This window comes from Euprymna scolopes, chromosome 18, assembly GCF_053919585.1.
Source record: "Euprymna scolopes isolate OS-2025 chromosome 18, ASM5391958v1, whole genome shotgun sequence".
Lineage (NCBI taxonomy): Eukaryota > Metazoa > Mollusca > Cephalopoda > Sepiida > Sepiolidae > Euprymna > Euprymna scolopes.
Genome location: NC_136499.1, coordinates 44,637,615 through 44,660,859, shown reverse-complemented (window position 1 = coordinate 44,660,859; position 23,245 = coordinate 44,637,615). Strand labels below are relative to the sequence as shown.

General features: G+C 34.4%; 1 protein-coding gene across 1 annotated transcript in view; it reads right to left on the bottom strand.

The window, feature by feature from the left end:
- The window catches only part of LOC145297607 (transient receptor potential cation channel subfamily V member 5-like), a 152,782-nt gene that overhangs the window by 99,041 nt on the left and 30,496 nt on the right, over nt 1–23,245 (bottom strand). The gene's annotated exons all lie outside the window — the stretch shown is intronic.

Here is a 23,245-nt window from a genome sequence, read left to right as displayed (position 1 = left end):
CCCCGCCAAATTACGTGTTTTACTCAACCTGAAAACCGCGCTAATATTACACGACCTTTACTTAGTCTATTTTGATCTTTGCTGTATATACAATGTGTGTGTGCGTGTGTGTGTGACCCCTAATAATAATCGTAGTTTTATTTGCTGTATATGTAATGTGTATAGTGTATATATGTGTGTGTGTGTGTGTGTGTGTGTGTGTGTGTGTGTGTGTGTGTGTGTGTGTGTGTGTGTGTGTGACCCCCCCCCCCAATAATAATCGTAGTTTTATTTGTTTTCTGGGGAATCATTTACCAATTCTTTTCTGACTTTGTGTCACACTTCTGGTATTATAAAAAGTTTATATGCCACATAATCACGTTGACACGTCAGTTCCTGTGAAAACACCGAAGTTAAGCAACGTTGAACCTGTTTAGTACTAAATGGGTGTCCATTCGGAAATACTAAATGCTGAATGTGCTCTCCGCTAATTTCGGCATCGTTTCCAATCGTATTGGATATCTTCTTGCCAATGGAATCAAGCAGTGCCGATTAAGGAAAGGCTGTTGATTATGATATCCTTGCTTCATAATTATATGCGCAGCAACTCTTACAGGGGGGTATCCATTGTCTCTAAAGACTAAACAGAGGGCATGATGAGATTTAAAAAAGTAGCTTTCTTGTTTTTTGGATTACTTAATTTCTGTTGCAACCAGTAAAAAAAAAATACACGGGGCTGCGTTGTACTATCTCGTTTGAAGCATCTTGGGTTTTTTCTTTCTTTTTTTACGGCAAATCATCTCTTATTATGTTATTTAATGCTGATACAAAGGTGTGTATCTTCAATGCTAGTCTCGTTAAACAAGTGAGAGAAAATGTCACAATGGAAGGTCTTGAAGAAATTAAGATCAATTCTATATGTAATAAACTGTAAGCTCTATATAAACATTATTTCTTGTTTCAATTTATTCATTTATGCTGCAAAAGCTACAATTTCTTTCAAAATTAGTAGATAATAACATTAGAAAATGGATGGAAAACCTACTCCCTAACAAAATCGGGACCAGTTTATTCTTAAAGAAAAATTTTTATAAAATGTTAGATATTATAAATTCGGGGCAATGCTAATCAAGAAAATACCAACTTTATAGGTTTTGTTTCGTATGTTTTAGTTTTAAAAAGACAAACATGCATACATACACCCAAACCTTTGTCCTTCATAGATTAGACTAGACCAAGCGGGCCTAGACAGTTTATTATTATTCAGATATTATTGGTATGAATTTAATATTAAGCGCGAACGCAAACTGTACAATATTATTGATATGAATAAATGAAAAGTAAAACTACCTTCCTTTTATAAATCTGAAGCGCGATTGCAGACCCCACAATGTTATTGGTATGAATAAATTAAAACTAAAATTATTTATTACAAAAAACTATGCGTTGACGCACTATATATATATACATATACATATATACATATATATATATATATATATATATATAAGAGCAAATAGTTAATAAAACATGTTCAAAAACACTTTGAAAAAGTGTTAAAAACATATTTAATCTGAAAAGGAAACACTTAATAAGTGGATAGTCCTTAATCCGCGGAGTTTCAACGAAATACTTTCCTTCTTACAGAGGGTAGGGATTAGCAAAATGCGGGATCGGATTTTGCATACAAAAGTATTTGATGAAACTGCAAGTAAGTCAAAGATCTTACTTGATAACAAAAAGTGAAGCAGAGGGAACATGGTGAAGAAAAAGGTGATTTAACGTGAATGGACAGCCAGGTGAAAGGAAAATTATCCAATGACGGTAAAATCCAAAAATGTAAGTCTAAGAAAGTTAATTTAATTTTCCATTCACACAAGTAAAATCCAATTTTTATTTTATATATATATATATATATATATATATATATATATATATATATATATATATATATATATATATTCATTTAAAAATGCCTTGTACGCATATCATCATTTTTATGGCACTTTATGCTTGGCTAAGATCAAAGTGTAGTATCTTTCTCCACAAACACCAGCGCCATTTGACGTCAGAAGTTTCCATGCAATTATCTCCGTTGAGGAAATTCAAAATACATACAAACAGAGGAAGTGACGCTTATATTATGAGTGGATTTAAGATTTACTTCTTCTTTTGAGTTCTTCATTTCGGCTGCAAAACCGTTTTGATTTAAAGACCAGTAAAGGATACGAGAACGGAGTTACAGAATTAAGATTGTTTTAAACATGGCTTGCATATCAAAATAAAAGGAAAAGAAAATCCTACTAACCTCAGATTTTAATTCTTTTGCTTATTCGTTTCCAAATTGAGAAATATTATTAACAGTTCAAAAGATATGCCCACGAACGATGTCTAGCACGACGACATTTAAAAAAATATGTTAAGCCATGCGTACTGAACTCCCTGGCGACCTCGGATGATTAAAACGGGTTAACAAAAGGTGAGTAAATCACAAAAAGTTACTTAAATAATTAATCATACACACATTGTCCTGTGCCAATTCTTGCTTCAAGGATATATGAAGGTTTAATGATGTGGCGGAGGAGGAGGGGGGTCACACTATTAATCATCAGCTTTATATGAAGAAAATGTAACTGAAGTAAAAACATCCTTGAAATTTAACATAATCACATATTAACAACTACACATTTCGACTAGGGCGTCGTGGGTACGCTCACCCGATTATAATCGCTAAAACACTTTAACAATAAAACATTATGGAAACCATTTCCCTTATAAGGAAAAGAAAACAAGCGAAAATATTTTACCTATATCTCAGCCTTGCTAAGTTTTTTAAAGATTTATATATTTACCCATTTTCGTATTTCCATTTAAAAAAAAATTTTAAACAAATTATTATACAATATTATCACTAATTACCAATGTCCACTTAATATGTTTTACTAATGCTATTCACTGATTTTTTTTAATTAAATTTCTTTATTTCTTTATTTAATTTAAATTATTTTTTCCAATCTGGACTAATCAACTAAGTTATATTGTTGCGATTCTATGTTAGTTTCGTATCTGGAATTTACTTTGTTCATTTACAAAATATCGGCTAACCTATTTATGTGATTTAAACAAACGGTTATTCAATAAGGAGAGAAAGTTTAATATTACTCTATACTTAGTTCATTCTCATTCTTCATTTAAAATTAATGATCTCAATTTATTTTTAATTTTTTCTTATTTTCTTTCGTTTCTTCCTATTACGATTTACGATTATTGGATATTTTAGATGTAGAAAATGAGGTGGCACTTAACGTTCGAAATTTTAAAGGTTTAGTTGCATTATAAGTTACAAAGATCCTAATATATATCCATAACGCTAAAATGGAGGTAACTCAAGCCGTTCGATATTTTAATGTTTATGCAGGGTTCTAAGTTTGGTAAATCCTTGATATGCATTTATGATTTATTAATTAATTAAAAAAAAAACAATTAAATCTAAGCTAACCTATTCAAAATATAATACTGATTTTATTACCAAAGATTTAACCTACGTTTGCCATTCAATATATATATATATATATATATATATAATTATATATGAGAAAGAGAGAGATATTTGTAGTTGTTGTTGTTGTTGTTGTTGTTGTTGTTGTTGTTAACGATAAATACGGTTAAATCGAAGTTCATTTTTATTTACTCAGAAAGTCGCCTATAATTTATTTGGACATATATAATATTTTATTTATTTTTATTATTTTTAAAACAGTAATCTACGTACATGCATGTTTCAAGGTAACTACCTCTCGTCAGCGTAGCTTGACTGTTTCTAGGAATAATATATATATACATATATATATATATATATATATATATATATATATATATAAATTAGCGATAAAGTTGGCAAATTGAAACCTAGAGAGGCATACATTCTGCTCAAAGACCACAAATGTTACTTCAATAATAACCCCAGCACTCGCTTGATAAACCCAACTAAATCAGAAATAGGTAGAATTAGCAATCAATACTTTCTAGAGTAAACAAGCAAATCAAACAAGACCTAGAATTAAACTAGTGGGCAAATACTGCCGAAATAATCACTTGGTTTTAAAATATAGAAAACAAAAATAAATGTACGTTTATACAGCTCGACATCATAGACTTCATCCCTCGATATCTGAAGAACTTTTCAACATTGCCCTAGAATGTACCGAGGCATACACTGATATATCCTCGGAAGAAATCCACATTATTAAAAAAAATGTAGAAAATCAGTTCTAGTAAATGACAATAACCAATGGATAAAAACTAAAATGATAAATTCGTTTGATTTGACGATGGTTGTCTGGATTCTGCAGAGACATCAGATCTTGTGGGATTATTTATTCTATATACCCCCCACAAGCATATTTGACACTACGGATATCAAACTATATAGAGATGATGGACTAGCTATAATAAAAAGACTCCAACAAAGTCAAGGGAGATAACTTTAAGAAAATCATACACAAGGAAATGAAAAAATTAGGCATAAAAGTAGGCGTGCTAGCTAACATAAAAATAACAAATTTCCTGGGCGTCACGTTAAATTTAGATAAAACCACATATGAACCCTACTTAGAAGATAACGCTAATCCAATATACGTAAACCCTAAGTCCAATCATCCACCATCAATTATAATACAGATTCCTAACTCGATCATAAGTAGACTCAGCAATAACTCAAGCGATAAAAATGTATTTAACAGGTCGATCAATATCTACGAAACAGCTCTAAAAAATAGTGAATACAAAAATATTGATATCAAAACACCAATAACTATAATAAAATTAAAAATGGAAGAGAAAGAAATATAATCTGGTATACGGCAATATACAATGAAATGTTAAAAACAAATCTTGGAAAGAAAGTTCTAGATCTCATCGAAAAGCACTTCCCCGTAACAAATCCTTTACACAAAATTTTCAATAAAAATAACCTAAAGTTATCATACAGCTGCTGCGAAAATTTAGAGATGATAATTAAAGCACATAATATAAAATATTAAATAAAAGCAATGAAAACAACAAAAAAATAAACAATAAAAAAGTAGACACCACGACAAAAATAAAACTAACACAAAGGACACATATGTAACTAGTAGAAATAATAATAGTAGTAATAATAATTAGAAGAAAGAACAATATTTGCGAAAGAAAACCTGAATAACAAGAAATATTATGTAGGTATGACTTCCTTAGATTTCAAAACCCGATATTATGAACACAAAAGTACATAAAAAAATAAAAAACACCGAATGAAAACAACCCTAGCAAACACATACTGGGAACTCAAAGAAACCAGATGTTCGCCAGTAGTCGAATGGAAAATAGTAAGACAAGCAAACACATATAGAGACCTAGACGATCCATGTAGATTATGCCTTCATGAAAAATTTGCTATCCTATACTTTAAAGAACCCCAACATATATTAAACTGTCGGAGAGAAATAGGGAACAACTGTGTTCATAGGATAAACTTTACTCTAGGATAACGATACAAAATAACTTTAAAATTAACAATAACAATAGAAAATAAATAAATAAAATAAACATATATATACATAAATTATCATATATATATAACATAAAAAACACATTAAACCTAGGTTTAAAATAGGTCAGAACACTAGATATCTACGTTCCCTGCTAAAATAGCACACACAAAGAAAGGGGTGAACCGGAGGTCAACTGGGCCTTTGTCTTGTAAGTGCCTGCTCATTGGCTGATTAGGAAGGGTGCGATAAAAACTAGAAAGCTGATTGGCTAACTAAAAACTCAATAGAATGTGCATATATAAAAATGCAAGACAACCACAACTTCTCGCATAAGTCTGATGAATCCTAGCGTGGATGAAACGCGGAATATTCTGTGTAGCTTAATTGTCATATATATTTTATAACTTACTACCTAGCTCTACCTTATTGAGCACTGTTGAAGTAAATATTTAAAGTTTCCGCATAAATTTATAATTTTGTATATTAATTTATGTGAATAAATGAAGTGTATAGTAATAGTATTTAGCTTCGAAATATCATGGCCTAAAGAGGTTTCTCCCTTATTCCTCTTTCTGTAACCCTTATTGGCTTGATAATATAATAAAGTCCCTATGTAACTTCATCTTCTTAATGTATTCTCTCTATATCTATCTACCTATCTATCTATCTATCTCCTTCCCTCTCTCTCTCTCTATATATATATATGTGTGTGTGTGTGTGTGTGTGTGTGTGTGTGTGTGTGTGTGTGTGTGTGTGTATTATGTAATTGTAACTCCCTGCACTGATGATTCCCGAAAAGATGAAAAACTAATGTCTGTATGTAATAAAAAATAATTATAGTAATAATTTATATAATTATTCATTTATACCTACAGATACTAGTGTTTCATGCTTACGCAATCATCAGTGTATGATAACAATTTTGCAGGCCATGAATGAGATTCAAACCCAGCGACGAAGTCACCTTTTGCTCTATTTGCCGAGCCTCTACCTCAATGCTACTAAACAATTACCACGGGGAGGGAATTAAGAACTGTTAAACACCGAATTCAGACGAATGCAATGACAATCTAGAGTGTTCGCACGAGCGGAAGTCGTGAATATTATGTTTACGTCCAAAAATGTGTGCGATCGTTCAGATCTAAGGGAGACTAGCTCCTCGATCTCCTAGGAAGAGAGAATTTATATCGAATTTGATTATCGTTAAAATTAGCAAAAATCGGCATAACAACTACACATATACATGTAGCGATCTGAAGGCCGCCAGCGGATTTCGTTTCTCTTTGTCTTTCTCCCTGCCTCGCGTGATAAGAAAGGCTCTTCATTTAGCAAACAGAACACTCTTCGTCAGCTGATAATGTTTATATGGACAGAAAGATTTCTCTTCCTCGTGGCATGTGCCGATAGCAGAGTGGATATAAGCTTATAAATAAAAGGATGACACTTTGAAGATTTGAACAAGATAACCTTTAAATACGAGCTTCGAAGTCTTGGAAATAAATAACAAAAATTGGAAAATTACAAATGCGAGTGAAAGGGTTAAAGAATAACATATAATTTGGAGCCTAAATAAGATATCGTATGCATTGTTATCCTAAACTAGGTTATACGAGGAATTATGCACCTTCTTCAAGTGGTGTTGCCTAGTAACAGCATTAAGCTGGATACTCCACCAGACTAGAAGAATACTTGTCCTGGAATCCGGTGATACCAAGAGACTATAAGAAAGATACGCTGAAACAATAAGTGAAAGGAAAATTAATGTTCTTGACTTCTTTACTGACTAAACATTTGAGAAGTTAATGAAAATTAAGTGTAACACTCGAATATCTTCTTTTTTTTTACACGGTGGTCACCACTTATCAAGGCCCGGAAACCACTCAAGGATAAGGGTTATTGCAAGTACAGTACGTTAGTGTGGAGATTTGATGAAGTGTTTACTTTAGGGGGCGGTTCATTAGGAATTTGTTAACGTTGAACTTGAAGACATCCAAGTTGTAGTCAGGTGGGAAGCAGGCAGACGGAAATCATATGGAGATCAAGTGTTAGCCCCAAGAAAAGACGCCTTGATTTTGGAGAACTTCGATCGATATAAAATATAACAAACGAGATGGAAAACAAAAACAGAAACCTAGGAAAAATTTAATAGCCACTGAACACACGAAAAATAAGTTCTAAAAACTACGTGCCGAATATACCCAGTGAACCAAGTGCAAGAGAGATCCAAACATTTGCGCTTGAGAGCGCGGTTAGAATCATAAAAATATTTTTTCAGTTGGAGCGTCTGAAATACGAGCAGGCGAATTCCTAGTATCTCTAGCAAAAACAAAGTAAAAAGAGAACTGAAAAAATAATCCATTGCCCTACTGTAACTTATCATTAAAACACGGTAGTGTTTGAATATATGGTTAAGTGACAGTTTTAATCATTTAGAATTGCTTTAAAACTTCGCCGCTCACTCATTTTTCGACCAAATTTCAAAAAATGATTACAGTTTATATATCACCTTCTCAACTATATTGTGAAAAAAACATTTTCAATTTTCGTTCAGTAAAACCAAAGTTATGATGAATTTACTGGTGTTCAAAATCGTAAAAAAAACGTAAGGAGGTGAGCGACGTTTTTTTTATGACTGGTGTCCATAGCAACCGCGTCACTTCAGCAACTAGTGTTGCCACTAATTCACCGCTCTCGCGAAACGAGAAGTAATAAGAGAAACAGAGAGAATGAAAGCAGACGAGTGCCGTACATTGTTATTACATATGTGTATGTTATGTTTATGGGGTGAAAAAATAAGACTGAAATTAAACAAAGAACAAGTGAATTTACTGGAAGCCTGGAAAAATAATGGATTACAATAGAAAAATGTGAGCATGAAAAGTAATATGGTTAAGCTTAAACATGAAAAAGAAAAAGATAAGATATTTTAGTAAAAAATATAATAAATTTATAACTTAAAATATTGCTGCATTAAGGTTTTTATTCAGTTTAACGTTATATAATCAATTCTTAATGCTGCAATATTTTAAGTTATAAATTTATTATATTTTTATTAAAATATCTTGTACTTTTCTTTTCCATGTTTAAGCTTAACCATATTACTTTTCATGCTCGCATTTTTTCTATTGTGATATTAAACATTGGCTGGTCATTTACTGGTGTTTTGAAACTATAATCAGTTCTTCGTGTGGGAGTTTTTATGTTATCAATTATATGATAGGAAAATGCTTGTTTGTATGTGCAGCTAAAACTATAACGGGACCGACACTGCACCAACTACACTGGGTGTCTCTAACCTCGTCAAACTCCACCTGATATGACAGGTGCTCTTTCGATCGTACGTTGTCCCGTCACAGGTTGGCCTGTTGATCGTCTCCACACGTTGTGTTTCTATAGTGGGACACTTCGCCTCTCGACCGAACCGTCTCCTATCCTGTGTAGTCTCCGGGTACATCAATAACTCCGCTGGTCCTTGCGGCTTGCTGCAAAATGAAGAGTCCTCACCACAAACAAACAGAACTCTGGTTTATAACAAGAATAAACAATTTATTAATTTCATTACTTCATAACAGCTACTGTCTAAATTGAGGTTACTGACTATAGCAGTGAACGATGTATGACCAGACAAGTAAAGTCACAGATTTCCCATTAACACAGGCTAGTTAACATCATAACATCAGGCCCTGAGGAATCCCAAGTCGGGAGCGCTTGACCAGCCCAGCCGTTCAGTTTGCTAGCTACGATTCTATTCTTTTTATAATTCCTTTTTCTGAATCCAACCCTTTTTCCTCACTTCCCCTCGGAGAGTAGTTAAAAACACCCTTTCTGGGAGGAGGGGTTGTTCACACTGATATCCATTGGCAGTCCCCATTGTGTGCGGCCCTTATCATCTAATGTCATTTCTAATACAAACATCTCCTTTGACATCTCATAGATAATTCCAAATCTGTCTCCATTTTTGAGACAGCATACCATCTGCTTTGCCTTTAACATAATGACATATCGGCGATTGGTCCTATTTTGCTAAGTTTTTGCATTTCTCTGTGCTCCTCCGCCCATTCCGTTTGGTCAAACACCCGCCCTCACTGCAATATGCACTTCGCTGCATGCATTCATGACACCATAGTGTCACAAAACGTGAAAAATTCCCAACACATACGCACACAGTTGGTATCTCTTTAATCGCCGTAGTCTAAAATTTAAAAAAAGAAATTCATTATTTTGGGGTCAAATCGCTATGTATATCGTTTAATGTTATCAAGACGTACACACATCTTTTAATGTTATCACATAGTCTGTTTGTAGCCACTAACTAAAGAGAAGTAATTCTGATTTTTTTCATAGAGTTATTTCCCTTACTTCAAATCGAGTTGTGTGTGTGTGTGTGTGTGTGTGTGTGTGTGTGTGTGTGTGTGTGTGTGTGTGTGTGTGTGTGTGTGTGTGTGCGCGCGTGTGTGTGTGTTTCCAGTGAGAGGAATGGGCTGGCGAAGTGTCTAGTAAGAAAGGAAAAAAAACGAAGGAGGGGAAACGATAGAGAAATAAAAGTCATGTCACACTTTTGATCCAGATAATACCGGGTAGCCCTGCTAGTTTTATATATAAAGTAATGTTAATTTTTCCTTTCCCAATTTCATTGACCATTATAGCTTTCGAACAAAAATCTCTGTACGTGAATCTGCTTCGGTAGCCATTTAGGTTAATTCCATATGCATATTTCCAGAAAGTATAGTCCGTTCGCGTTTAATAATTTTTACTTCTTTTTCGGATAAACACATTCTTCTAACAGAGTTGCCCCCTCAGGAGATCGGCAATGTTTTCCATCTCACGCTAACATCGACTGCTAACCACTTAAAGAAAGTGTCCGGTGGAGTGTTCATTTGATTTTTTTTTTTATTTGATTTGCGATTGTGTTTTTAATTATGTTTATTTTTATATAATTTTTTTAGTTTTTCTTAATAAAGCAAAGTAAGTCTTAAATGGACTAACACAGATCTACGTCCTATTTTTCCTAAATATTATTTTTCTCTTCCCAAACAAATGAAAGTAAATCAGTAGTAAACATAAACAGATTTTTTTAATGTTGACTATACGAAAATAAATCTGTTGTTTGGAAAAGAAAAGTTACTGGCTCCGTAGATACTTTCGTATTATTTGAGTTAGTCTCTATTTTATGGTTATTGTTTCATATTTATGAAAATAAAATTGGTTAACAAAGGGGGGAGGGATCTAATAAAGATCGACTGGGGATTATCTTCCTTCCGAAATTTTAAGGTGTAGAGGACTAGGATATATAAATCCTAATCCCGTTACAAAAGAAAAATAATGAAACGAATGGAATGAAGGAAACAAAGACTCGATTCTTGGAATAGATAAACGTGTTGTTTATTTACTGCTGAAAGAATGAATGTTTTAGATATAACACGTGTTCATGTCTGCGCGGGTGTAATAATCGTTTGTTGCAGGATTGGTAGTATAGAAGGAAAAAGGAAATGTGTGTTCATCTCACGTTCGGGTCACTGTCGTTTGTTCGCGCGTGGGAAGAGAAGTGAGTAATAGAAATGAGAATGATAGTCCAGCGTGTAGACCAAGACAAAGAATAGAGGGTTTACATCAGTTAAACTGTGCGCGATGTTAGCCGTCAGCTACGCGGTGGTGTTTTCTGGCACAAATAGTAGACAGACAGAGAAAGAGTGTACGTACTGTCTGTTGGCCCTTTGTCCCACATAGTAGTAAATGGCGTGAGGTACGCGCGAGCGCGCGCCTGCCGAAACGGCGACGGCTGGTGCGCCGACCACTCATGTCGGAGGCTAGTCTGAAAAAGGAAGAAGTCGCTTATTGCTCTTTCTTCTTCTAGGCTTCTTCTGCTTAGTAATTTTTCTCTCTTTAGCATAGAGTCGCTTGTCCCTCCACCTTGTATCCTTGTTAATTATTTTAACCTTTTTTCTTTCCATATGCCCGATCAATACAAGTAATATAAACAATCAGCCCTCGTCGCAAAAAAATTCAGAACTTAAAAAAAAAAAACTGTTTGTAGTATATATAGATTAAATATGCTAGAAATTCAACTACAGTTGAAAAGAACGGCTCTTGTCTTGAAAAAAAACACTCTGCTTTGATAAGCTTCTAGGACTAATCATTCATCGGCCACCACGTGGTGTTAGTGTCGCCAGACAAAATGACGGACAGCTCCCTTAAAATAATTTTTAGAAAAATAAATAAAAATAAATAGTTAAACTTGGCATAAAAAAGGAAAGTGTAAATTTATTTGCCATTTTTTAATGTGTTACACTCATATTGTTTTTAGTATCCATTGGTTGGGAGAGTGAAACGAAGAAATCCTTCTTGACTGGGTGAATGTTTTTTTGTGTTAGATTTAAAGAGAAAAAGTGAAGAATTAAATGTCTCTTTGGTGAAGGCAGTTTGTATAGAACGTGGAACGGAGAGATAAGGATAATTATTTTTGTTCCATTTGGGAGAACTATCTACTCTCTCATAGTGTTTTTTAATGTAGTAAGAGCACGTGCAAAAAGACGCAGCGGTGAAAAACACGTCCCACTTCATCGAGATTCCGACAGAAAAGAGAAAGAGAGACAATTCAAATTTGGTGCCACATGTTTTTTTTGTTTTGTTTTTTTGTTTGTTTGGGGTTTTTTTTCTCTTTATGGGTCCCTGTCAAATTTTAGTTCCGGTCTAGACGCTACACCTTCTATCCTGACCTAAAATAGAAAACTTACATCAAGGAGGCCTCAAGTTTTGACAAGCTTCTGGGCTTGACCATTACTCCTGATCTTAAATGGAACACGTACATCAAATCTGTTGCCAAGGCCGCTGGAAAAATGGTGGGATCTTTCTATCGATCCGGTAAATATCTCACTGTTGATGCAATTCTCTATCTATATAAGAGCCAGGTACATCCAAGGATGAAATACTGTTGCCACATCTGGACAGGAGTTTCTAGAAAGGACTTGTCCTGCCTTGATAGAGTTCAAAACAGACTTCGTAGCCTCGTAGATGTCCTTTTCTCTTCCCTGCAACCTCTATCTCACAGAAGAGATGTTGCGAGTTTGTCTCTAATGTATCGTTACTTTCATGGAAAGTGTTCGACTGAGCTTAAGTATATAGTCCCCCCTCGCCAAACTTTCACAAGAAACACTCGTCTAGCTGAAAATACTATCAATAATTCCCCCCACTCTTTATCTGTGCCTAAACTTAAACGTAGATTCCATGATCAAAGCTTCTTTCTTAGAACTGCACGCCTGTGGAATTGTCTTCCGTTTTCCTGTTTTCTGGCTGGCTACAATATGGTTGTGTTCAAGTCTAACGTAAATAAGTTCTTGATGAGCCGTTCCATATAAGTTATCAAATTTACCGAATGTTCATTACTAATGATTACTATATTGTCCAATTTCTACTGTACACTCTTTAACCCTTATCCTTGAGTGGCCTCTTGGCCTTGATAATGTGGTGATTCCTGTGTAAAAAAAAATCCATTGCTAAAATCACCGGAAAAATGGCGGGATCGTTCTACCGCTCCAGAAAGTATTTCACCCCCGGCCTAATCTTCTACTTATACAGAAATCAAATTCCTCATAAGATTAAGTACTGCTTCCGCATTTGGGGTGGAGCTCCTTAGAGTATCCTTTCCTGCCTTGATAGGGTACAAAACTGTCTTCACAGTTTAGTGACCTTTTCGCCTCCCTATTTCCCCTTTCTCACAGATGGGACATTGCGAGTCAGTCTCCATTTTATCGCTATTTTTATGGTCATGTTTCTGTAAAACATTTACAACAAATATTCGTCAAGCTGCAACAACCGTCAACAATTTCCCTCGCTCTCTATTTGTGCATAAAACTAAACGAAAATTCCATGAGCAGAGTTTATTTCATAGAACTCTCCGTTTGCGGAAGATCATACCATGGGGCTGCTTCCCGGCTGACTATAGCATGATCGTTTTAAAATTTAATGTAAATAAGTTCCTGTTAAGTCGTCCTCTTAAATTATTAAGTCCTGCCCAAGTTCCACCATTACTGATCATCACGGTGCTGTTTCACTGTCTAACACTTATTAACCCTTATCCTAGAGTGGCCTCCTGGCCTTGATAAATGGTGACCTCTCCTTCCCCAAGTAAAAATAAATTAATTCAATATATAAAATAGACAGAGGAAACGAGAAAGATGGAGAGCGAACAAGCTGAAGTAGCTGATATAGCAAACAGGTTACTTGTGGAAGTAGAAAAAGTAAATATGTTGGATGTAGAAGTATCTAGACTAAATTAGGTATAGTAGAAGTTTTGTTTTTTGTGTTTTTTTTTTGTTTTTTTTTTGTTTTTGTTTTTTTTTGGGGGGGTAGGGGGGGGTCTCCCAAGGAGTCCAAAAACCATCGTAGGATAAGAGTTTATTATTTTATACAGGTGATACAATGCTGTGATAACTGGTAACAATGGTTGAAATTCGGCCTAAATTAATAATTTAAGAGGACGCCTTAACAGTTTTTGACTTAAAAACGACTATGTTATAGTCATCTGGAAAGCAATCTTGCAGTACTATCTTCCACATGCGAATAGTTTTAGAAAAAAAAAAAAAAAGAACTCTTCTCATGGAAGCCCCTTTAAGATTTGGGTACACAGAGAGAAAAGGGAAAATTATTTATAGTAGTTGCAGCTAGACGAGTTTTGTTTTCTGAATGTTTTACAGGAGGGAACCATAGATTGGAGCTCAGTCGAGTAACTACCATGGATATAACGATAGAGCAGAAAAAAGACTAGCAGCATCTCTTTTGTGAGAAAGTGACTGAAAAGAGGTATAGAGAGTAAACAAGCGAGAGAGAAAGAAAAGTACATAGAAAACACGATGGGAGTAAAAAAAAAAAAAAGAGAGAGAGAGAGCAAGAAAGCTGGAAGTAGGAATTATTTAGTGCAAACCAACTGGAAGTAAAAGTACATTGCTTCTAAGTGAGAATAAAAAAAAAAACATGAGATAATTATCTAATTTTAATGAAATTATCGGTATTTAATTGGATATTTTTGTTGTATCACGCATGAATATTTTTCGCAATTACTTTCATCTTTTTAAAGTCAATACTCGTTAGCAAAGAGTAATGCACAACACATGAATCTTTAAATAGCATCCCTGCATTGTTTGTGCTAGTGCTTAGCAACAGTTTCTGTGACAACGATGATAACGATGATTCGCATCCTGTCTTGGGATAAAATGCCGATGGATACAGGTTATAAAGGAAATCCGATAATAACAAGAAATACAATAACAATAAATTTGACGAACGGAAATAGCAGAAGCAGCAGCAGTAGCAGCAGCAGCAGCAACAACAGCAGCAGCAGCAGTGGCGGCAGCAGCAGCAATAATAATAATAATAAATGCGCTACATGGAACTCAAAACATTGAAGTTGCATACCTATCTCCCATTACCACATCACTGTCCACCTCCTCACAAATAAAAAAAAAAGAGTGATACCGACGAACATTCAAGGAGGATGGAAAGATCGAGGAGAGAGCACTGACCAGACTTTCACTGTTTAAGTGTGAAAAGAACTGGGACCTAGGGGAGGCTTATTGCCACTCAAATTCCAGTAAAGACCAATGGCCACTGCCAACGAGAAATCAATGGAAAGCAGCTGTTGCGATAATGCAAATTTATTTGCAAATGTTATCGAAAGAGGTGGAGAATACTGGAAAATCTGGGCAGACTGGGCTGTATTCAATGAGATGTTTGATGACCTGTGTGAAAGTTCCTTGTGAGCCAATAATAATAATAATAATAATAATAAGAAGAAGAAGAAGAAGAAGAAGAAGAAGAATAGAAATCTGAATGAAACTCGATATCGAAAAGTACACATTGTTAGTTTAAAGAAGAGAAAAAACTGGAGGCATTGGAAGGTATGGAACTACCCAACCAAGCGAAGATGAGGGAACTAGGTGAACATGGCTCCTACAAATATTTAGGAGTTCTCAAAGCAGACACCATCAAAGCAACGGACATGAAAGAAAAAATTGGAAAGGAATAGCCCAGAACAAGAAAACTACTCAAAACTAAACTATATAGTCGAAACTTAATAAAAGGTATAGACACATGCGCGGTGCGACTAATAAGATACTCCGAACCGTTAATAGGTTGGACCAAAGAACTGAGGCATCTCGATCGGAAGACTAGGAGACTTATGATGACCATGTACAATGCACTACACTCAAAAGATGATGCTAATCGACTCTGCGTGAAAAAAGGAAACACGAAGGAAGAGGACTGGTTTGTATAGAAGATTATGTGTATGATACAAAAAAGGAATTAGAAAAATTCATAGAACAGCACACAGAAAGGATAATTACTTCAGCGCGAGACACTGAAAAAAAAATCAACAAGGCAAAAAACAAACAGGTAAGGGATAAGATGAGAAAAGAAATTGGGAAGAGAAACAGCTACATGGACAAAAGATGAGACTAACAAAAACTCTTGAACATCTGTGAAAAATCTGGCTGCGAAAAGGACGCCTAAACAGAGAAACTGAATCCCTAATAACAGCCGTACAAGATGACATGATTAGAACTAACTATATCGTAACAAAAATTATCAGAACACAAAAAAACAGCAAATGCAGACTTTGTGGACAAAACACGGAAATATAAACTACATAATAAGCGAATGTAGCGAACTAGCCCAAAAAGAATACAAGAATAAACATGATCAATATGGGAATTATGCAAACAACTACATCTTGAACACATTGACAAATGATACAAGCACAAACTAGCAGCAGTACTTGAAAACGTAAGTCACAGAATCTTATGGAACATTGACGTATAAGCAAATAAACTCATCCCAGCAAGAAGACTGAATGTCGTCATAGTTAACAAGAAGAAAAAGTCCTGTCAGATCGTAGATTTTGCCAGTCTAGTGAATATAAAATAGACAGAGAAGACAAGCAAATTCACGGAAATGGCCAGAAAGCTGAAAAGTATATGGAAGATAAAGAAAGTCGAGGTAACACCAATGATAGCAGGAGCACTAGGAACAATCGCAAAAACTTTGAAAAAGAAAAATGAAAGAGATCGAATCAGGCGGGATGGCTGAGAAGATACAACAGATAACAATAATGAAAACGGCTGAAATATTAAGGAAAAACTTTAAATGCAAAGACTAATACACATGAGCTACAGACGCTAGCCGGACATATAAAAACCGCGACAAAAGTGGAACATCTAATGGAATCAAGAAAATTGAAACTGTATAATTGTAAGTTACTTTCCTCCCAAAACAAATTGTCGCCATCAATTGGCACCACACCAAATAGTCGTGGAGGGTTCCGGTGGATGAAAAGTCCAATGAGAGAAAGCACTAACCAGATCTCCAATGGATGAGTGCAAAGACAACTGAGACCTTGGAGAGGTTTATTGTCATTCAAATTCCAGTGAAGATCAATGATCGCTGCTAACGAGAAATCAATGGTAAACAGCTGTTCCATGATGCAAATTCATTTGCAAAGGTTATCGAAAGAAGTGGAAAGTACTGGAAATCTGAGGAGATTTGTTGTAACTTAAACTTCGAGTAACACCACAGCTTGTTCTCGAAGAGAAATCTGAATAATCTAATATATAAAAAACACTACCTGTCTGTCTGTCTGTCTGTTTCCATATTTTCAAACTCTATCTCTCCGAAACTAAAAGTCGCAGAGTGACGCTAGGAGCCTCAAATAATTAGATTTTTTATGGACCATTCTCTTATAGGTTTTTAGCCGGTTAAAATAGTTTTTAAGGGTCAAAAAGGGGTCAAAATTGAAAAAAAATCGTTATACATTTTGTACATTCATCTTAGTTTATTTATAATCAGTTCATATGCATGTCACGTTGGTACAGTGGTGGCATCACCAGCTTTGAATGCTCCCGTTTTGCTTTTGGTTTCGATTCTAGCTGATAGCACCCAAATATATATTTTTTTTTACTTTTAGTATCACACCTCTTTAATAATATGTACGAAATCTGGAAAAATTAAAATATCATATTTAAGTGTATTTTACGACCAGGCAAAGCCTCCTCCCCTCGCTAGTAATGCATACGAAATCTAGACAAATTTAAATATAATAATTAAGCATATTTTACGACTGGGTAAAGCCAGGCGCCCTCCCCTCTCTGCTAGTAATATATATATATATATATATATATATATATATATATATATATATATATATATATATATATGATTAGTTTTTTTTTTTTTTTTTTTTTTGGAAAAAGAATTCCAGCAGAGTGCTCAATTAAAAGGAAAATCCAAATTTTAAGAGCGTACTTATATTTTGTGTACAGAAAGTTGTTAGTTGAGACAGGTCATTGGTACCGTCGGTTTCAAGCCCGATAATAAGGCCCGTTTAAGGTATCCTTATCAAGCTCTCTTCAGCCAATATTCGTCTAAGATAGACGAATATTGGCTGAAGAGAGCTTGATAAGGATACCTTAAACGGGCCTTATTATCGGGCTTGAAACCGACGGTACCAATGACCTGTCTCAACTAACAACTTTCTGTACACAAAATATATATATATATATATATATATATATATATATATATATATATATATATATAAACATTAAGAAGAACCGACACGGATTGACGAATATTTCGATGGTAACACCTCTTCTGAAGCGTTTAGAAGGACTTTAGAACCCTAACAAAACATAATAACGAAAAAATTTTATTCCGTCTGCATAGTCTCTTCTTAATCTTCCTAATGTTTTATTTGTAAAAGCTCTACTCCCCTATTAAGCACTTTTGAAAGCATATTTCATGTTACACACACACATATATACATATTAGTAGCCTGGTAAGGCCACAGGGGAGATAACCGAAGCAGCAAAAACTAAAGTTGGCCTGCCAGGACACTATATATACAAAAGTAGGTAAATTTGGGAATATTTTATTGGTTTGAAAATATAGGTTCTTTTTTATCAATTGTCATAAGGTTTTAACCATAGAATCATATTATAATCTTCAAAAAGCCTGCAAATTTTCATGTAGTTTTACGTAGTTATCATGTGTCTGGTAGAATCAAGGATATATTTCAATATTCAATTTAGTTACCAGTATAGATATATCCATATTTCCCCAAAACATCTGGCCTTGATGGAGAGGAGACTAAAAATTGCTGATATATTTTCAAATGCTCTGAAATAACAGCAAGGGGAGACTTGATTCCAAGTATTTTTCATATGTTATATCTCCCCTCTTCTGGTAATAAGGTACGATTATGAGTATCTCCAATCTCAAATAATCTTTATACACTGTGAAATTTACTTTATCTATGAAAACCAAAGAGCAGAGATATAACATGTGAGAAATATTTGGAATCAAGTCTCCCCTTGCTGTTATTTCAGCATTTCAGGGAAATATCAGATATTTGTAATTCACATGCAAAGCAAGGAAAACAAATGACTATGATTAAAAGTGCCATCCTCAAAAAAATCCTTTAAAATCACCACTATGATAGGTTTTCAAGGGTGCTGAAAACGAAAATAACGTTTAAATTTCCAGGAAAAGAGTAGTTTCCAAGATGTGAAGAAATTATAGTTCCCATAAGTGGGGGGTCACTTTTCTATATTAGTTTAACGTAAAATGAACACCCTCTTTATAGCCACCTTTTTGTAGTCTATTACTTTTTTAGGGGTGGTGTTTATTTGGTAATTGTGGCCTTGTAAAACAGCACAAACCCTATCTCAAAATACTTGGGGGGTTTTTTATAGGTTTCGGTGTGCTGAATACGAATATCTTATTTCAATTTTCTACAAATAAGTATTTTTCCGGGTATTAAACAATGTAATTCTTTGTTATAAGTGGTGGCCATTGTTCTTCCTCCGGAAATCAAATTAAATTCTATTCTATTCTGGTCATAGTCGGACAAAATACGTAGATCAACACGTCATCTTTTGGTTTTCTTCCCTGGTAGCAGCTATACGTTGCCAAATATATTCAACAAAACAAGTCATGTTGACTTGTACATTATTCATATAACTATCTATAATTGTTTACCCTGACCACACGTGTAATTTAGATTAATTTTAGAACTATTAACACTTAGTAAACTGTTACCAAATACATCTATGATTTTTATCCTTTTTATGCATCATGTTGTATTAGGTCCGTCTTTGAAAACATTCTTCTGCATCTGTATGTCATTTGCCCATTATTCCTTATTATTGACGACACGAATAAAGGAATGTTCTGATTTCCAATCTCTCACAAAATAATTTATTATTATTATTATTATTATTATTATTATTATTATTATTATTATTATTATTATTATCTTTTCGAGCTGTGAAAAATGATTTATCATTTCTTTCGAGACTTTCATATTGAGACAATATATAGCATTAAAAAGCCTCTTCTTTTTAAATTTAAATATTGAACCAGTGTTATTTAAGCCATTTTTCACGTAACGTTCGTTTTTCTGCTTTTTTCTTTTACTTCGCTTATTCTTAGCGACACCCAAAAACACCCGGACACCCACCGATTTTCTAAATTTTAATATCGAAACAAGCTTATTTAAGCCATTTTTCACGTGTTCGTTTTTCTGTTTTCATCGTTCGTTTGCCTTACGTTAGTTTTTTTGTGTGTTTTTTTTATTGTTTGATCGCCGCGTAGCGGGGAAAACAGAAACTGGCTTCCGCAACTTGACGTTGTCGCACCTGCTAATTTCGGTTTATAAACGTCAACTTAACACACTTATCAATACATTTGTTCCCGTGGTCGAGATGGTTAGGTCGCAGGGTTTTTTTTCCATTTCCTTTCCACCTCCGCGTCAAACGTTCGGGGTTCAAGCTTACCTTTATACTAAAACTTTTTTTTTCTTTTACACCTCCAAACAACCGGCCAACGTTTTTTGTTGTTTTTTTTTAACAGGATTGTTTTAATCTAGACCCCCCCCCAACAACAACACACGCCTCCAAACACCCGGGCAACGCCGGGTACCTCTGCTAGTAATAAATAAATGAATAATGAATGAACAGAGAAATACTGGTGTTATTTCGGAGCTTTTCATTTCCCTAGACTAGTTGCGCAACCAAGGCTTGAGAGACTACTCTACCTTGCTATTTAATCCATAGCTAGGAGAACCCAGCACATAATTATTGATTTTTAAGCGTCTGAGAAAATATAATCTCCGTACTTTGAAATGCATGTCGGTTTTTTTATTGCACAAGGGACAGCTTCAATAGTTCAGAATTCCATCTAACTGATATAAGTATGTGGTAGTATTGAGGTAGACCAACCACATCCATACACGAGGCAAGGTGGGGGATATTGATTTTTCAATAACAATTTTAAATAGATTTTAGATGGTGTCAAAATGCATAAAAAACGGTTTCCTGCTTTGATAGAATTCAAAGTGTCGCAGAAATACCAATAAACAAATCTTGAATGGCGAAATGTTCGTTCTGTGGACAGGTATTGTTGGAACCAAACGAATGATTTCGTCTTTCGGAATTTTTAGACGTGGGTTGAGTTACAATAACAAATAGAGAAGGAGGAGGACAAGAAGATGAAGAGTATGACATAATGTGAAAGGGAGACATCGAGTTCAGGTCAGAGAAAATAAAATTGCAGCAAGTTTACTAACATGAACAATATGAAGCGATATAAAAGTAAAAAGGGAACTTCTATAATATTCTTCTTGTTACTTCTTTAGTTAGCCCGTACGTTATGCTTTCAAAAAAAAAGACAGATATAATTTTTTAACTACTTCAGAAAACGCCAATTTTGCGAATTTTGGTTTTAAAAAGGTCAATCTGGCAATAAACCCTGGACAAGAATATGAGAGTGGCCTCTCTTAAACGTAGCCTCGTTTTCGAATATCATTATATTAGGTTGGTGCAAAAAATAATGTTATTATTATCAGATATATATAAGTAAAAAAACCGACATTATTTTTGCATTAACCTAATAATAATAATAATATATGTTCATTGTTTTAATGGTGTGAGAAAGGAACTCGTAGAAATTTCGATGTTTAGCGATTTTTTACCGAGGAAATAAGTCGGAAGATGCAATGTGAACATATATGAAGGCAAGGAAGTAACAACAATTTATATCATTCGGATTATCGGAGGTATTGTTTCCATTCTCCGATGTTATTCTGACATTTTGGCTGATTTAATCTCCGACCTTCTGCAGGCGCATTTTGTCAAACTTGGAGATTTTTATGTTGAACTTGGGGAGTCTGCATGGAATTTCGGACTTAACTCTTTATTTAATCAACTGGAGTAAATTGCCTCGTTCCGTCAGCCATGATCAGGTAGAAGTCTTAAGTAATTCTTCATTTTATTCTTATTATCGCCTGTGTTGAGGATAAACCATTAATACAGAAAAAAAAAACTCATATATAAATTATTATTACTTGGTATTATATCCTTTGCGCCACTTGTAGATTTCCGAGTTCGACGAGACGTACATGTGGGAGATTACATTGACCGATACGTTGGGAGAATAACATCCAAAATGATAACCGTATTCCGAATAATCCAATTAATACTAACGATTTTGTTTAAGGGAATTTCAGAGAAGTTTAAGGCGTCATCTAATTTCGTGTAGATTCGATCTTTGCCATTTCTTCTTGTGTTGAACGAAAAAAAAAATAATACAAATACGTAAGGAGGAATTATTATAATGCAATTTTAGGAGTTTGTCATGTGATATTTAACGCACGTGCGAAGCATCTTTTACTTTCCTTCCCAAGATCCAATACGGATGAAGCTGGTTTGTGTTATGGTTTGTCAGCAAAGCAAAAGATTTTTAAAATAGAATTTTAAAAATGTTGTGAATTTACATTCTTGGAACAACAGCTCCACACTTTTTTTTACACAATCCTTTGTGTTTTATTGTACAGTGCAAAATCTATCAAGCTCCACCAAGGGCAGACAAGGCAGTGTTGCATCATATGAGCCTCCTCTTCACTGTCGCACATGCGCAGATGATTGGGTCAGTTTTGTTAGCTCTATATTGTCATAAGCAACTTTTCATCGCTCCATTCCTTTCTTATGCGGTTGAGTGTTTTCCACTGAAGCCAGGGTGCTTCTGATCAGGGATGAAGGGACTTCAAAAGGAGAGATTCTCATGTCAGTAGGGGAAGGGGGTATTCTCTAGTCGCATGGTCCACAGTTGTAGTTTGTTTGTTTTTTCTCGAGATGTTGTTAGAAGTTCGAAATGGCTGAGGAATTTAAATTAGAACTTGTGACGTGGTCCTTGACCTTGGTAGAGGACATTTTCGCATGACAATAGCATTTACGGGCATGACCAAGAAGTACACCAACATTCAATTTAAATTGGGTTTAAAAGTTGTTTAAGCGAAGGAAGAAAATGAACGGATAAATGTGTATATATATAATTCTAGAATTCTTCAGGCTGAAGATGAAACAGCATAAGCCTCAAGAATCCTAGAGTGGATGAACGCGGAATATTCAGTGTAGCTTAATCGCCATATATATTTTATAACTTACTAACTAGCTCTACCTACGTATTGAGCACTGTGTAAGTAAATACTTGAAGTTTACGCATAAATTAATACTTTCGTATATTAATTTATGTGAGTAAATGAAATAGTTATATATATATATATATATATATATATATATATATATATATATATATATATATATATATATATATATTACATACATTCTTTATTATATTATTTTCAGATGTTAGTGTTGATAATTTTGTCACTTTTGTTACGGTGTCGT